The sequence below is a fragment of the Jaculus jaculus genome, chromosome 11 (genome assembly GCF_020740685.1).
Source record: "Jaculus jaculus isolate mJacJac1 chromosome 11, mJacJac1.mat.Y.cur, whole genome shotgun sequence".
Taxonomy (NCBI): Eukaryota; Metazoa; Chordata; class Mammalia; order Rodentia; family Dipodidae; genus Jaculus; species Jaculus jaculus.
The window spans coordinates 6707915-6727149 of NC_059112.1; the positions used below are offsets into that span (position 1 = coordinate 6707915).

Sequence of the window (19235 nt, forward strand, 5' to 3'; positions counted from 1 at the left end):
TACTGGGGAACTGAACTTGGGTCCTTGGGCTTTTCAGGCAAGTGCCTTATCAGCTATGCCATCTCTCCAGTTCTTTCTGAGCATTTCATATTATTCCTAGTTTTAAGTAAAAGATATTCTTACTGTCATTGGTAAAATTTCATGAATATTTTTTGTTTGGATAATGTAGTAACTGCTGTTTTAAAAGGATTATTCCAGTGACTTCAAATGGAATCGGTGGAGATTTATCTGTGTATTATAATTACTCACGCTTCTAGGTCCATCTATGGCATTTTATTTTTTTTTATTTATTTTTATTTTTTTTACTTATTTTTTTTCTAGTCCATCTTTTAATTTTTTTTGAAAAATTCCTGACATTACAGAACTAAACTGAAATGTATTAATATTCCACTCTTACATTTCCATGACAAAAAAAATTCCTGAGCAAAAAAAAAAAAAAAAAAAACGAAAAAGGGGTAAGGGTAGAAGCTTATAAAACTAAATATGGATCTCAGCATTAACAGCTGAACAGAGAAAGGAATTAAAACGCTTTAATTAAAAAATCACGAGTGGATGATAAATTGTGTAGAAACTGAAAATTTACAAACTATTTAAAACCTGGAATCGCTGACTGTTCAGAAACTACACAGATGGATCATGGGTGGTGGTGGTGAACAGCAGAAAGGGAGTATGGATGAATCTGCACTGTTCTAGCTGCTCCCCATGCCCCCCATTTCCGAGGAAAGCCTGACATTGATTAGATATTGGGCCAGGCTAATGCTGGCAGCAGATCCAGTGATGGTAACCTGCCTATCAGTAGACCCTTCCACTGGGTTTGCAATTTTGATCTGAGCCCCAGACATCTGACGGATCTCATTGATTTTGGCGCCCTGACGCCCGATTATGCAGCCAATCAAATCGTTTGGAATGGTGAGTTCATGAGAAGTAGTCTGAGCAGACGCATCCAAACCTGCCCAATAGCCTTTCACCTCTGGAGAGCTGGATTCAATGCCACTGAATCCAGTGTTGCCATGTGTCATGGGAAAATGAGACTGTTGCATTGCCAACTGGTGCAGCTTGGTCAAATCTGGCTGTGGAATGGCATACTGTCCTTGAATGGTATAGGCCTGACCACCTGCAAAGATGACTGGAGAACGTGAGGGCTTGGGCTGGTACGGGATGGTCACGCCCTTCGGGGGGGACTGGGAGAGAGTCTCCAACATGACCACGCAGATCTGTTTGACACACTCAGTGATGGACTGTGGAATGCCAGAAATAGTGATGGCCCGCTCAGTGAAGTTGGGGAGCATATCCCCTGCCACCTGGACCTGAACCCCTGTACTCTCTCGTTTGCAACCACCTTTTCCACACTAGCCACACTGACTAGCCGGTACCACCAGCCTTAGGGTAACTGGGGGTCTAATGGCAGCTGTGCTATTTGTCATAGAGCTGCTAATGTCCTCTTCCAGTTTATCAATGATCATAGCAAAGGCTTTGAAGATGGCATTAGTGGGTCCAGCCAAAGTGATAATTCTCTCAGGACAATTCCCTTCTGAAATACTGATGCGTGCACCACTCTCCTCTGCATCTTCTTAACTGATTCGCCTTTCTTTCCGATGATACTGCCAACTTCCTTCCCATGCATAAGTAGGCAGATGGTGAGAGTGACATTTAATCCACCTTCAATAACACCGGTGTCCATGTCGAGCAGAGTGATGGGGAGCTGGACGTTGAGTGGTCAAGTCTTTGGTCACTGGTGGGGGGATGAAAGCCAAAAACTGCAGGCGCGAAGCGACGGAGGGGAAAAGGGGAGCGGGCGGGAAGGGGTATCTATGGCATTTTAAAAGACCGACCTTCCAAATTTTGTGTAAATTATGTGGCTTCAATTTAAATTCATTAGCATTTACATTCAAATTCTTACTATGTGCCACATACATGTGATATTGAAACAGATTACATTATATCCAATGATTCTTAGAAGAAACTGGTAAGAGTGAAATCGCTGTGTGTTAAATAAGCCATTCAAGAATTTATAGATCATATGAATGGTTAATTTCGGAGTAGGTCTAACTCCCCCATCTCACTTTTAGTGAATATCATTCTGTCACCATGACAATGGCTTTTTGCGTTAGTCCCTTTGCCCTTCTCATCATATGCATAAGAAGTTAGAAATTTTATTTTATTATAAAGTCAGTGCCTTTTTTATTATACACAATAAAATTGAGCTAATTTTTATTTCTTGATTAAGATTGGTGTTTTTTATGTAGTTTTGTTGCTTCTCATAGAAAAATGTCATCAATCCAAGCCAAGATCTAAACTTCAAGAAAGTCAGTATACTTACAACTTCTGCTTTCAATGGAGCAGACATGCATCTAGGTGTTTTTCTCTTACTGACCCCCAGGAGAAACTCTGAGCATCATATGTAAAGCAAACATAAGAGGACTGAAATTTGGAGAGAAAGGAGACAATCTAATAGCTCCAGCATTCAGAAATGAGAGTGTACTGTGTTTCCTGGCTTCTTTTGGATTCACATAAGGCAAACATGGAAAAAAAGAAGAAGAAGAAGAAGAAAGAATCCCTTCATAATAGTTACACTGGCTATCAAAGCTATAACAAAACAATGACATCAAACCACAAAACTAAGACAATTGTGGTGAAATATCAGCCATGATGCTGTTGGCTCAGTGAGAGGCCTAGACACCTCCTCTCTCCAGGATATCACTTGAACAACAACCTCTACAAAATAACACACACAAAGAACCAGTGAGGCTAAAGTAGGTTTCTATTAGCAGGATGAAATACCCTGTTGTTTGGTGACTGTGGGCCCAGAAGGAACCTTCATTCCCAACCAAACTTGCATGTGCTAAAGTGCCTTTCCCCATGGGTGGTGTCATTCAATCATGTTGAAAAACCACTGAACTTAAATATTCAAAAAGTGTTCATACAATAAAGATAAACAAAAATTAAATAGATCAAGGGCCTATGAAACCTAATGTTTTTGTTACAAGAGCCTCCTTAGGAAATAAGTAAAAAATAATATCTGTAAAATTCCTTAAATAAATAATAATAATTTTTTTTGGAAACAGGTCAGAAATGTATGAGAATAAATTGAAAAGACTACATTGAATAAACCTCAAATCATTTATACCAAAACAAATCATAATCTAACTTGTATAACTTTAAAAAGGCATTCAGAACAGCAGAAACAATAGTTTATTAGTAAGAAAAACAAGAAATTAGAATGGCTAACAGGTTGTTCCTCATACATCATGAAGTCAGAGAAGTATAACACAACTATTGCAAGTGCTAAATGCAAAGGAAATTAAGGGTAGTGTTGTAATCAGCTCCAAGCTAGTGGGACGTGTTTCTACACCAGACATAGTTTATGGGAGGAAGAAAGATTTATTTGAAGCTTGCAGACCCAGGGGAAGGTCCATAGTAGCAGGAGAGGCTGGCCCCCTTTTACAGACCTGAGCACAGAATAAAACGGGTGACAGCGCAGCAAGTAAGTGAGCAAACCATCAGCAAAAAGCGGGGAACGCAGGCAGAGCTCAAGTGTGCTGCATGCCGCGGGGCTAGAAGTCACGCCCACCTCCAGTGATACATCCTCCAGCCAGGCAAGTGAAGACAATCTTTAAAAAAAAATAAGACAGGGCTGGAGATGTGGCTTAGCAGTTAAGGTGCTTGACTGCAAAGCCACAGGATCCAGGTTTGATTTCCCAGGACCCACGTAAGCCAGATGCACAAGATGGCACTTGCTTCTCAAGTGTGTTTGCAGCAGCTGAAGGCCCTTGTGCATGTTCCCTCTCCCTCTGTCTCTCTCTCTCTTTCTCTCTCTCTCTCCGTGTGTATGTGTGTGTGTGTGTGTGTGTGTGTTTGTGTGTGTACAAAAAAAATATTCAAGAATAGAGAAAAAGAAGACAACAGTATCATATAAAGGAAAGCTCAGGGAATTTGTCACTAAATGCTATTGGACTTTTGGAGTGTCCTTGAGATCAGTGGAGCCATATCTTAGGTGGCCTGTGACTCAGGAGCTGGGCACTCACTGTCACACAGAGCCTCCACTGAGTGAGTGGCCTTCTCCAGTTGTTTTCTGAATTCCACAAATGAAATTCACAGACCACAGGAGGGTGAAATATAGATTTTAGAGGAAGTTTAATAGTGCTTGATAGAAGGGAAAAACTCTTGTCTGCATGAACTGGAGTAAGTCTTCAAGGTGGAAGATAACTTATCAGGTTGCTGTAGTTTTTTTTTTTTTTCTTTTTTTGATGAGAATTGGCCCAGCTTTCTACCTGCAAAGGACCAGCTTCACACGTTACTACTTCACAAAGACAAGATTTTAGTCTCTAGGGGAGAAAGAGCGGGTTTCTGTAACATGGGGCAATAGTTCCAGGAATCTTAGATAGGGAGCAGAGTTTCTGCCATCTATCAACGTTATAAACTTAATCTAGGAATCACTCCTGAAGGGCGTAACTTTCCAGGGAAGAAGAAAATAAGGAAAACATCCAGGTTCTCCTTTTGGACTTAATGACATTTCCTGCTTTTAGTCAAGGAAAAACACTGCTCACTTTGGAGTTCTGTTACTCTGATTGCCAGGAGAAGTGCTGTCTCTTATTGCAAAGGGATGAGCAAAATACATTACTGTTCTAGAAAGAAAACAGGACCAGGCATAATTGTGAACAATCAGAAATGAAGAATAACTGAAAAGCACAGATGCAAAGTGTGATACATTCCCATGTCTTAAATGAACGTGTTTAGGTTGTATTTATTGGTCTAAGTAAAATTTATGAGGCCGATTCACATGATTGTGAATGCCTGTAGAGATAATGGGGATAATATAGGAAGACAAAAAATTACGTGTTTTGTACACATAACTCAAACTGTTAGAATGTTACCACCAGCAGGCGGGGGCAACTTATGTATCTCATGCAATGTAGAGCAAACCTAAAGCCACTATACAGTGAACCACTAGAAACTACCGTAAACAAATTACCAGTGGATTATGAAAGATGATCACATAGCCTCACCTACCAATGGACCAGAAGGAGAAAACCACACACAAAAAAATGAGAACAGAATGAGCAAACAGTAAAGCCAGCAAATGACATCACTGAGCTCCAGCACAGCCCACATCTCAGTGTGAATGGTGTAAAGACACGGCCTGGTGGTAGACACAGCACGTGCCTGCCAAGTCTGCCTGCCTGGGTTAAGCTCCCCACCCCACATGAAGCCAGCGGCACGCATATCTGGAGTTCAAATTTTGTATGCTGTTGGTAGGAAAGTAAATGGTCCAACCATATTAAATAGAGGATGGAATTTTTGAAGGTCTTTCAAACATCAAAATTAGAATTACCTTATGATCCAGTGATTACAATCGAGCCATATAACCAAAGGCAGAAAATGAATATTGTGATGATATAACTACATTCCCATGCGCATGGAAGCACTATTCAGACTCATTAAGGTATAAAATTAACCTGTCTGTTGACAAAGGAATTGTGTGTGTTTGGGATAGCCAGAGGAAAATGATGTAAGCCAGATAACTTATCAGAAGGGCAGAGGCTTATTTCTAAAAATTATGAGGCCGAGGATTCCAGGATTAGCATCACACAAGATCCAGTGTCTAATGAAGGCATACACCCAGGTCTATACATCTTCTTTAATTTTTATTTATTTATTTGTATATTTATTTATTTATTGACAGAGGGAGTGAGAGAATGGGGGTACCAGGCCCTTGAGCCACTGCAAACAAACTCCAGATGCATGTGGCACCCTGTGCATCTGGCTAACATGGGTCCTGGGTCCTTTGGCTTTGCAGACAAATGCCTTAACAGCTAAACCATCCCTCCAGCCCACATCTGTACATCTTAATTCCTCACTTTGTCCTTGTCTTAAAGAAGAGGACTAGGTATGTTTCATAATGTTATTTTCAATATGGGCATAAATCAATTTCACTAGGTCTCTTTCTTATCTGATACCTCCCAAACCTTGTTTCCCAATACCACTACTTTGATAAAAGCATTTCAACATATGAATTCCTAGAACACAGACATTTCTGCACATGCACATACATAAGCAGAAACATTCTACAGCCTTAAGCATTTGCCACAACTTGGTAAAGTCTGGAAGACATTGTGCTTAGTACCATAAGCCAGGCACAGACTATCAAATGTTTCATGATCTCCATTTCATGCAGAAACAGAGACATGATTATGCCTATATATTAATAGCAGCATATAATGTGTATATAGGTTTATAACCATTTCTATATATTCCACATGTAAGTGTGCAAATTTCATAATTGAATGCACTATGACATTACCTTTTTTATAAAATGGAAGTGATATACCTTTCTTATTCATTAACATCAATGAGGCAGAAGGAGCTAGAGAGAAAAGCGAGAAAGAAAAACACCAGGCTGGCAGTGATGATAGGTCTGAAGTGAAAAAGAAAATCCATTTTTCTCTCTGTAGCTTCTCATCTCCCATAGTTCTGAGCAACTCAAAGAAACTCATGAACTTGGACATGTGATTCAGTGTAGCCAAATCCTTTCATCATTTCCAGCTCTCTCCACTTTGTACTGCGGAGAGAAATAAATTAGTTACAAAGCTAAGGAGCCTCTTAATTGGGTGGATCTAACATGCCTGGTAGGAGAATACCAGAATGCTGAGCAGCCCAGTGGCTCCTTCTTTGTAATAAAGCTGTCAGGGCTGACGTGCCCAGGATTCATGGGCTCCTCCTTCCTCTTTTTTGAGCTGGGTGAGGGGATTATGTAGATGAGCTACAGCCCTGTGTCTGCCTAAAAAACCTTGTCTTGTGTGCTTGGCTTACTCTGAATTCATTTCTATACCACTGAATACCCTCAGCCCAGAACCATGTCTAGGGGGATAAGCACCTTAACAAAGCTGTTTAGCAGCTCCACTAAATGGTTCTGGCAGGCACGTCCTTTGGGTGCATGGGAGCAAGCTGCCTGTCCCGCTCGCTTTCACTAGCCCCTTCTCTCTCTCTCTCCTCTGCCCTCCCCTAACTCTGTTTATCTCCTGTTCCAACTCTTGACTGAAAAGATTTGAGTTACTCTTCTATTTCCCTCCCTATATACAAACAGAGCAGTATCTTAAGAATTTCTCAGCAGAGAAACAATGTCATTGGGGATCAATGTGAGTTAGCCATCAAGCCCAAGACCTTGGGGGCTGTGGTACAGTTGAGATATTGGCTGGAGTGCGATGGGGGAAAAAAAAAATCATGCGATGGGGAAAAAAAAATCTCTTGAACATTTGAAGATGTACTATCTCATGTTTGTATAAAATGTTTAAAGTGTGTGAATGAAGAAGGTGTGAGATGCACTAAAATGTTAGTGTGATATCCCCATTCTGAGGAGAACATCCTGTGAGCTGAAGAACTATCCTTCTTTAAAGGAAAGACATCCTTTTGAATTTCCTTTGATTAGAGCAGCCTCTGCAGTGGGAGTTGAAATGGACCTTCTGTGTACTCCCAGTGGTTCAGAGTGGGTACCAGCATTTCAGGTATTTCCCCTCACTGTGGCAGAAATCAGTAGAATGCTTTTGTTTGCAAGAAAGTTATACGAACCAGATCTTTCCTGAAGACAAGAACTTCATCAGTTTAAAGGGAGTTCTCAAGTATCATCCAAAGGAAAATTAGACATGGATTTACACTATTCAGGGGAAATTTGTATTCAATCCTTATTTTTACTTGATAGTCTACCATGAGAAAGCTGCAACCTATAGAAAATGCAGTGAGACTTACCAGGATTTATTGGTCTTAATTTTTTTCTGGGATGACTTATTCCATGTCACTCTATTTACTCATTATTTATTATTTATTTATTTTTTGCTTTGCTGGTAAATCAATGCTGTGCATCTCCAACAGGTTATTTTTTTCCAAACATTTTTTATTAACAACTTCCATGATTATAAAAAAAGAAAATCCCACAGTAATACCCTCCCCTCCCCACTTTCCCCTTTGAAATGCCATTCTCCCTATCTCAATGAGTCTTTCTTTTCTTTTGATGTCATGATCTTTTCCTCCTATTATGATGGTCTTGTGTAGGTAGTGTCTGGCACTGTGAAGTCATGGATATCCCATCCATTTTGTGTTGGGGGGAGCACATTGTAAGTAATCCCACACTTCCTTTGGCTCTTATATTCTTTCTCCTTCCTCTTCCACAATAGACCCTGAGCCTTGGAAGGTGTGATAGAGATATTGCAGTGCTGAGCACTCCTGTCACTTCTTTCTAGCACCATGATGCGTTCTGAGTCATCCCAAGGTCAGTGCTATCTGAAAAAAGAAGATTCTCTACCAAAAGTGAGAGTAGCATTAATATAAGGGCATGAACATTAAGAGAAGTGCTTACTGGGTAGTTTGATAAGCATAGTACACGCATTTAGCCAGACAGCAGCAGACGTTACACCCCTAGAGCTCATGACTACCCCTGTTTTAAATTTTCAGTTTCAAGGATGCATTCCCCCCCATGGAGTGGGTCTCCAGTCCAATTATAGGGCAGTTGGTTTCCACCATGACAGACATGCCATTATTGCACTGGTTGGCTCATTTGGCCTGGGTGGCCAAATTATAAGGCTTTCAGTGTCCACTGTTGAGTATCTTCACTGGTGTTTACTTTTTCTCTCATCGAACTGCATGCAGAATGGCTTCTCCAAGCTTTCTGTCAGCTGGTCTAGATGGAGGAGGTTATCAGCTCAGTTCCAGCAGGATTTCTCAGCCAACAAATTATTTTAATAAATTTAGAAATAACATTTTCACACATATTTATATAAAATCAAAATTGTATTCCAAGTATTTAAGTATTTGAGTATGAAAATGGTCCAGTTTTCAATAACCACAAAGTTACAATAAACTGTCGCTTCATATATTGGAGTTTCAGAAATAAAATTAAAGCTTTCTTTCTCATAGAGAGTTTTCAGATATTAATCTTTGTTCTCAAATTAAACAAAAGATGCAGAATGTTGACAGATGACCAAGCAATTAGACAGGAGCTCTGCAAGAACACAGAGCTGTGGCTGGCTGTCTGCTGGAGCTGCTCACTAGTGCACTCACCTATGCTGCTGCTGCTGTCCTTCCCAGACATGGAGGAGCAGAGCTACTTCAGAGGTCCAGCAGAGACCGAGGAGTTCCAGTACAAACACCACGGGCCTTGTGTTCTTGCAGAGCTTCTGTGTATTTAGTCCACCACCAAATGGGCTTCCCACTCCAGGGGAGAACTTCCTCTTCCTACAATACTTCCTGGAAACACCCACACAGACTGCCTAATGAGACATGCTTCTTACTTGATTACTGATTCCATAAGGTTGGCAATAGCATTTTAACTGTCATATATGATATATACTCAATCTAGGTCATTAACTCTAAGACTAAATTATCCTATTGGCTCTCCTGAACATAGATCCTTTCCAATCTTGTCTAAAGTTGTAACAATACTCCCTTGTTTTGCCCAAATGCTGTATCTTACTTGATTGGTTTTTTATAGAAATTCTCATCTTCAGATGCTGGATTTATCATCATTGTCTTTGGTTGTCTGAACATTGTTTCACATTTCTAGTTTCTTCTGCTTAACTGGCTTTTTACCTGACAAGTCAGTAGCAATTACCTTGTTCCTCAGTATGGTAGTTGAAACCTATGGCCCATAGACTCAGACACTTTCTATTTACATGGAGTTTGTAGCTTGAGTCTTCATCAGGCAGAACCCTACTCAGGAACAGATGAGTCACTGGGGGGCCGATCTTATAGTCCAGACCTACTCTGTGTGTTCAGAGCTGTCGGAGTGCTGGCTGCTGGGGCTCGCTGCTTGCTCCAGTTATTTTTCTCTGCCTGGAGCCAGTCAGCAACTTCTACCATTGACAGTGTTTCCCCTGGATTCTGTATGCTTAAATAATCCCTTACCTCCTGAGAGGTGTTTCTGCTTGCATGTTTGTACAGTGATGCAAAGGTAGCGGCCACACTCAGTGAAATGTTTCTTCACGTTCCAGGACTTGCTGTTCCTGCTATTGTAATAACAGCAAAGAACTATTACGATATTACCACTTATGATAATTCTCATGTCTTTTTTCCAACTTTGACCAGTAGACTAGCTCCTCAAAAATGTGTGATGAATATAAACTGATATTCCTGGGCTGATTGGGGATGGCTTAGCAATTAAAGCACTTGTCTGCAAAGCCTAAGAACCCATGTAAGCCAGGTGCACAAGGTGGCACATGTGTTTGGAGTTCATTTGTAGTGGCAGAGATCCTGACTTTTTAGTTGCTAATCTTTAAAAAATCTTCCAGCCAGGCATTGTGGCACACACTTTAATCCCAGCACTTGGGTGGCAGAGGTAGGAGGATCACTGTGAGTTCAAGGCCATCCTGAGACTACAGAGTGAATTCCAGGTCAGCCTGAACTAGAGTGAGACCCTACCTTGAAAAACCAAAACGACAACAATAACAAAATCTTCTGCCGAAAAGAACAATATTAGAACTTTAAGCAACAAAAGTTATAATCCTCTCAGACTGGAGAGATGCCTTAGTGGTTAAGGTGATTGCTGGCAAAACAAAAGGATCCAGGTTTGATTCCCCAGATGCCAGATGGAAATTAGTGGAAGAGGGGGCAGAAAGATTGTTAGAGCAATATGTTGCGACTTTATGCACAGAGACACTGCCTCTTCTCCATAACTAATGGCTACCCCCAGCATGCATGACCCACATTCCCCAAAGAGGAGGGTCCTTTTTGAGGTACCAATATTGCTGTATACACACTGTATACATAACTAATAATAAAAAAATGAGACAAAGATGAAAAAGGGGAAAATATACATTTCTGACTTTCTCACTTAGAATATATTTACTGTTAACCAAGAGATGGGTGATATAACCCACCTTGAATGATCAGTAACTACTACTGATATCAACAATAACTTCTCAAGGTACTCTTTAAAAGCCAGAATATAGCGATAATTCCATTTTCACAATACATTGTACAAATTTTGTTCAAATAAATGTCCACACTAACTGTTAATTTTGAAAAATAATATTCTGAATTATATGATGCGACAGATATTCCACTTCATAAGTTTAAGCCAATTTTATCTTTTGTTTAAAAATGCATGTGACAAAGAACTCATCTCCGTGTTAACAACTACATTTTTCATCTAGAAAATTACATTTTATGTACATTATGGCATAAATATAGTAACTTTATTCTTCTAAAAGGTAAAAGATGAATTGTGTAATTTAGCAAAATATATCATGTTAAAAATAATCCAACTTTTCTAAAAAGCAATTAGATGGAAAACATCTTTTTTTTTTTTTTTTTTTTGCATGTTACATTCTTAGTCTGGATTGAAAGGACTATAATTGTTAGGCCTATTGTTATTTCCAAAAGCTCTGATTTGAATTCTCAATATCAAAATTAACTGAAATTAAGAAGCAGTCATTGTTCATACTTTGTTTTATTTGTAATTTTAATTATCGAAAGACTAAAACTAGATACTAGATGTCAAAAGCTGTCATTTGTTGCCACTGATTAAAATTTATCCCCCAAAGGAAAGATTCTCTTTTTTATTAAGCATAAGCAAATGTTATTGTGTTTCTCTAGAATTCCAATATCCCAGTCCCAAGTTAATTCCTCAAAACACCATATCTACTGGTAAGCTTTAAAATGACATCCTTTGATTTCAAAATAGTAACAGTAATAATAATAACAACAACAGAGAACATAGCCAGAACAGATATTTTGCTGTAAAAAATGTACTTACATTCTTTTGTCATCTGGGAGATGAACCTTTTGCATGTATTCAAACCTTTATTGGTGGTGGTTAGAATAATAATTTTTTCTTTTTGTAGTTTTTCTGTTTTCTTAGAATTCACCTGAAGAGACTTCTTGTTTTTTTTTTTTTTTTCTTTCTGCTTTTGTGAATTTGGTTACTTTATTTTACACACATGAAAATATTTGTGAGAGCACAAAAGGAAAACATTATATTTTTTTTTTAAAAAAAGAATAATGGAGGAAAGATAAACACATAATACCAAAATCCCACCTTTAACTGCAAAGACATAATTTAATCTACCACTGATGAATAAAAGTGAAAATATTCAGTCATGACATATGCAGAAAAAATTTCCAGCATATCATCATTAATGGAATTTTTAAGGTGAATTCATGTTACTACCTGTATGAAAGTCCACAATCATACAGGATCATGGAAAGTTGTGGTTCTAGTGTTGTGATCAAATTATCCTCTCTCCATTTGGAAGCTTTTCTGGCTGGCAGTGGGGTCAGTGTTGAATTATTTTTCCCACCACCACCTTCTCTACAATGTTCTGCGATTCCCTGAACCCCGACAGGTATGACAGGGATGACTCATCCAGTGCTAAGCACTGGGTCTTCTCTTATTTTTATCCCTTTTGATATAAAAAAAATCATTTCTATTTTATTTGTGAGAGAGAATGGGCATGCTAGGGTCTCTGACCTTTGCAAATGAACTCCAGACACATGTGCCAGCAAGTCCATCTATCTGGCTTATATGGGTACTGGGGAATTGAATCTGGGTTCTTGGGCTTTGCAGGCAAGTGCCTTAACTGCTAAGCCATCTCTTCACTCCATTTCTTTGCATAGTATATTTTATTTTGTTTATCACACACACACACATGCACACAAAGAGAGAAAGAGAGAAAGAGAGAAAGAGAGAGAGAGAAAGAGAGAATTTTTGTCCCTTTGGTGGTGAGCCTTGGGTATTCCCTGTGTTCATCACCATCTATAAAATGAAGCTTCTCTAACCAAAAGTGAGAATAGCATAATCCAATGGTCATAAACATATACATTTAGAAATCAAGTTACTGGGCTCACCACATCAATTTAACCAAAGAGCAGTGGTAGTGTCCCTCTAGGACCTATGTCTTTCTAAGACAAAAGCTTTTGTTTTGATTTTCAGGACCAGCCATGGATTCCCTTCCACTAAGTAAGCCTCAGACATGACAGAGACTTAAAACTCATCAAAGCTGAAAGTAAGAGCCTGTTCAGAGCTTAATGCTAATGGAGACAATTCCTTCATGCCTTCCAAGGCCCTGGGAATGTTGAGAAAGAGGAACCAAAAAGAAGGGAGCAGCCATAGGATGGGAGGGAACACTTACAGACACTACCATCTGGTCATGAACCTTCAGGCGCACGTTCATGACCTCACAGAGGGTTTGTTACTGCCACAAGACCCATACATTTCTGAGCCCATCAATATTTTGACACAGAGGCAGAGGAGGAAGGACGACTTGGAAAGAGGAGGCAACTTGGGGGGATAAGGATGGGGTAGAGGGACAAAAGAGAACGATAGGATGGAAATGTGATCAAGTTACACTATGTGTTAAAACTCTCAATAGAAACGTTAAAAATTACCTTTTCTAAATTAGAAGCATCTGCAGATCAACATGTTGGATTATGTAAGGCTCCGGACCTCTTTCTAGTACTAATTTCAGTAACTTTCCTGTCCGCTGCTGCTTGCTACAATTTGCATTTTGTATGCAATGACAGCAGAACTGATATTTGCAGAAGCATGTATAAATTTTCTAATAAAAGCTTAAAAAACCTTTTGGATGTTCAATACCCATTTCATTACTGTATCCATGCTGTTTGGATCAATTCCTAAAGTCCACAAGCTACTTTTTTCTTCCTATAAATTCCTTACATAGTATTCAGTGGATGAGAAGAATGTGTTATGCTGATAGCTTCATCTATAAACTATAGCGATATGCATTCAAGGGCAGGTTTGCAATCTGCAGTGAGTCAGTTTTTATGCTCAGATACATCTAGGAGTTTCCATCCTTAAGGGTCTTCTAGATATGATGTAGCATTATTGAATCATAAAAATCTCATTACTAGAAATTGAAATCTAATACTGTTTCAATACTCATTTTCATCTTTCTCAATCTACTCGATGTGCATGCTTTCATACCATCCACAGTGTGGGTGGAGATCAAAGCATTTGAAACCAGGAAAGTTGCAGCTGTAACCTAAAAGACCACTCTTCATTTAGAGGCTCAGTCCAGGAGTCTTAAAGCCAGCAGGAGATTAAAAGAAAAAAGTCCTTCCTTTTTCATGAGAGTAAGATACAGAGTTTTTGCATGTTAACTTAGCTTTTGGTACATAAGCAAGTGATAGTAGGGTGTCAAAGTTGGTAGTTATCTCCCAATCTAAAGTCTGCATACCTGTTTTTGTGAAACAACTTCAGTCATTGTGTTGAGCTTGGCTCATGAATCATATTTGGTTACAAATATTCCATTTTGAGACACACAATGGTGATAATATCTGCCTGGTATTTATTTCTCTGATAGTGAAGTTTAAAATTTTCAGAAGGATGATTGGAAAGATCCAAAACTTCTGAAACAAGGGTGAGGAATTGGTACTCTATCATTTCAACCTGCATGAGTTTTGAAAGCACCAGCCTCATAGTGCAGGCCAATACTGCTAGAACTCCAAGATGGAATTATAGGGGAAGCAGGAGGAATACACAACAGACAACAGATTAATCTATTGTAATGTCATCAGAAGAGAGGCACAGAAGTCCAGCTGGTTGACTTACAAATTTCCAATAGCAATGTGTGGCTAGTAATTTCATAAAAGGGGTGTACAGTGGTTAAAATGCATTTTGTATTCAGTTCTGAGATATCCTATTTTAGTGCCATTGTGGACCCAGTTTCATTCCACAGCTATTTCTATTTTAAACCCTTGTGGCTAAAGTTAATGGTAGAATGCTAGAGTTACATTTCACAAGAGGTTAAAGAGTAACCTAGAGATGTATTGTTGCAAAATAAATGAAATCTGGCCAAAAAATATAATGGAGCTTCTCATATAAACTCGGCAACAGAAGATATGACACTCCTTCTTATGCCCCACTTATGTCCATGTGAAGTTAAAAACTAAACTTTTTCTTCCAGAGAGAAGAGAGGATATCAAGTGGAAATAGTACATTTTGATTAGGAAAGTATTTCACAATGAGCTTGGGAGGTAAAATAAAGTAACCAGTCCTCTGCTATGTGCGTTCTCCTCACACTTGTCTCAGAATCCCGTAGAGGTGAGGCTTGCAGGTAGCGCCAATATGATAATGACCGCAGAGGTCACGGAAGAGCCCTTTCCAAGTCTCCTCCAAGGCAGCCTTCATACTCATAACCCAGCATCCTGCAGAGCGTCAGAGGAGTTCAGATGAGCACAAGCTGAGCATGACGGGAGCAGAACATCATACCTGGCTCACTCAGGCCTTGATCAGGGCTATGGTAGGAACCAACCCTTCTCGCCTCACTGCTCTCATTTGCCTGACCGCATCACTCTCAGAATCGGACTGCATTTGGATTGTCTCTCTGTGCCACATTTGTCCTTTTGCGGGTGTCAGCATGACTTGTGTCTCAGCATCTTCGTACTTTATCCTCCCCTGTAACTCTGTGAGTGTTTGAGAGTAAAACATTCCTCCTAGACTAATGCATTTGCAAACCTAATCCCCAACTGTCTGAGAAGGTTCTGGAACCTTTAAGAGGTAGAGCTTTGCTTGAAAAAGTGAATCATGGGGAAAGAGCCCTGGGGTGTTATAGCACAGCCACAAATAGAGTCCTTTCTCATCTATCTCTTCCCTCTGAAGTGATGGTGTGAAACCAGCTTTCTTCCCTACAACACTTTATTGGCTCTCAGGAACTGTAATTCAAAGCTCACTCTTTCCTTCCCTAAACTGCTTCTAATCGGGTGTTTTCTCCCCACAATGAGGAAGTACCTGATACAAGCTCCTTTGCATATTTAACCTCATGTCTGTTTCTGATTCTATATAGATCCAGACTGATAGTATTAACAACTCATGCAAATAGAAATCAGGATGGTGGCAGGAAGAGAGGGGAGGATAATTAGAGAGTGTTATCCAATGCATCTCTAGTTACAGTGATTAGAGGTAAGTTTTATAAACTTTCTGAATAACGTGGCGCACATACTTAATTATATTACATTACAAATGTCAGAAGGGTGCTGGGGAGATGGCTCATCTGATAGAGATGCTTGTTGGGAGATATGAACCAAACCTTGGCCATGTTGACAGAAACCACCATATAGCAAGTTAAGTTTCTATTTCCTCATCTAATGATCTATTACCAGAAAGAAGGAGCCGTTACGCCTGGGTGATAGCCTCTCCTGGTGCTGCCGGTAATTGATTAAGAAACAACGAAATTGCATTTAGCCAGTAACCCTGTGATCTCTGGCCTGATTATGATTCCTTCCCCCTCAACCCTATAAAAACCTATGTGTAAAAATAAACTTCGAGACCTTGACAAATACCTAGCTTGGTCTCCTTCTTGGCCTGTTTGCTTCCCCCCATTCAGGTTAGCTTCTCCTTGAGTCCTTGTTCGACTCCCCGCTGGCCAGGGCAGATGCTTGCTTGCAATGTCTGCAGGGCCTATTTCAAATACATAGTATTCATATAAATATAGATTCATGTACTAGAATTCATTTGCAGGGGAAGAAGGCCCTAGTGTGCCCATTATCTTTCTGTCTCTCTTTCTTTGTTGTAAATAAAGAGAAAAATAATGTAAGAGGGACTGCCTCAAAAGAAGGCTCAGTGATGAAAAGCATTGGCTTGCAAAGCCTGACCGTCCAAGTTCAACTTCTCAGGATCCATTTAAAGCCAAATATGCAAAAAGGCTCATGTATGTGGAATTGATATGTATAGACAATAGGAGAGCTTGGCACATTTGGTTGTCTCTCTGGCTTTTGCTCTCTCTTAAAAATTACTAATATAATGAGTGTATCTCCCACATTAAAAAGTCTTCAGCACTATATGTACATAAAGGATGTGAGGAAACTTTTGGAGGTGACGTGGATCATTACTTTTATTGAAATGATATCCAGAGGAAATCATATCAAACTGAAAACATTAAGTGAATAAGATTGCTATGTATTGGAGTTGGAAGGATGACTTAGTGGTTAAGGTGCTTGCCTGCAAAACCAAAGGACCCAGGTTCAATTCCCCAGGACTCACATTAGCCAGATGCAAAAGGGGGGCACATGCATGTGGAGTTCATTTACAGTGGCTGGAAGCCCTGTTGTGCCCATTCTAAAAGGACTATGTACACTTTACCGAACAGAATCCTGAAAAGAAAAATGTGAAAACAATACCAACAAACCAATGACCTGAAAAATCAGGTGAGCTGATGAACCACAGAATTATGTGTTTTAAAACGACCCCTAGAATATTTTGTGGATAAGCAGATCTTATAAAAATTTGTCAGTATGCCTAAACTTTTACCAGTTTCCTTCTGACTCATCTCACATGAAGAGAAGGAAGATGAGTGCATATTCTTATTAGAACCTCCCAGAAACATGGCTTTTATGAGGAGGCCACTGTATCACCACCTCAACCCTATCAACACTGGAAAACTAATTGGTCAATTGGTCAATTGATTGTCCAGGAAGTTTTCTTTTCTAAATATGGAAAGTTAATCACCATTGATATATATATATATATTTGGCATTTTGTTACTGATTGTGCTGATGTTGGTATTGTTGAGGGACTGACAGTGAATGGGTCATTACTGTCTTTGAAGTAGGAGAAGAAGCTAATAAAGAATAGAGGAAGAGACCAGTGCTCTCAGAATTCAGAGCACCTTGGAGGATGGGCAGTAAAACAGCACTGAAAAGACTCCACATTTGGAGTTGGGGATCAGTCTGGTTTACTACCGAACAACAGGTAGAATGTCAGGGGAATCATATTAATTTGTGTTTTTTATTATTATTATTTAAAAATTATCCTGAGAAAGATAGCAAGCCTGAGTCAACCCCTATTCTGACATCATCACTGTGCTATGAATATACTCCAGGATATTCCCAACGTTCTTTTATCATTATTTTATCACAGAGACTTTGATGATCCTATGAAAAAGAAGGCAAAATGTAAAGTAATGGATTTTGACATAAAATTGAGCATTTCAACATATCCAACTTTGCTATCTAAAACATAACTCACAAGAAGTTTTGGCACAATTGAATTAGACTCTGTTTTATGGTTCAGATTTATGTGTCTATTACACCACAGCGGCATCTCCTGTTGTGATTCTTTGAATTCTCATAGTTAAAAACATAATAAAACATTTTTGACATGCTTTTTAGCTCTCTAAACATTTCATTCAAATTAAGGTAAAATAGAGTATATAATTATTTAAAATAGGTAAATAATTTCTCAGGCAGGTATTAGTACAAATGTTAGCTCCTTTGCCTTAGGTTAACTTTTCAAGATTAATGTAATTTTTTACTCTCTCAAATATTGGCAAACTAAAATTTAGTAAGGTTCCCTCTGATTCAGCCACACTTTACTGCATGCCAAGGAAATGCTATGCATAGAGGGTAAGATAACATGATGTGTCTCTGCCCTCCACAAACCTCCCCAAGAAGCCTACTGCAAACATAAACCACTAGAGGATTCAATATCGCATAACAACTGGCTTGACAGAGATAGACTGAAAATACCACAGAGACTCTGAAGGACAAAGACAATTTAGAGATGATGTTTCAAAGAAGTCAGGGGGCTTTTATTGGAAGAAGAAATGTCAGGAAGACGAAAAAACAACCTCGGATAGGAAAGAACAAATGATAAGATGTCAAGGTACTCAACTTTTTTTTTCTTTCTCCCACATCTGAATACTGAATTATTTCAGTCGCAGCCACAAGTGTTTCTATTTATACTTCTCCATGCTGTCCACAATTAAGCATGTTCATCCCATGAGATAGATAAAAGAGTGAGGGCAAGAGCGTGTGTGGGACTGAGAGCTGAAGCCAGGGCCAGATCGATAGAACTATGGGAAAAGGAAGAATGCTATCTGGTAACTAAATGGAGCATGACCCAGAAGATTGCTGGGCTATCATCCTGGATGTTGTCAAACCACAGAGCTGGAACATACTGGTTATGTAGCTTTCAGGGAATATGATGGGGCTCAGAGATTCTGCCCTGTCTTACAGCCAGTACTCCACAGGGACTGGCCACGGGTAAGTCACCCTTAGGACATGTCCAAGGCACGGGGAGCAAGGCCACAGTCATGAAAAACACCTTTGCAAAAAGACTTAGTAAGAACTAACATTGCAAGGGTGAAACCAATGCAGAAAACTGTAGATGTTAAGAGAAATTGTTTGATGAGATTTCAGTTATGACAGCATATGTGTACCTACAAGAGTGAGAAGGGGTTTGTGGGTAGCCAACAAATATGGGTTTTACTTTATAGTGTTCAGTTTTTCAA

General features: G+C 39.4%; 1 pseudogene; it reads right to left on the minus strand.

Annotated features, from left to right (window-relative positions):
* Positions 1-514: 514 nt before the first annotated feature.
* Positions 515-1782, minus strand: LOC101608245 (annotated as a pseudogene).
* Between the last annotated feature and the right edge of the window lie 17453 nt (positions 1783-19235).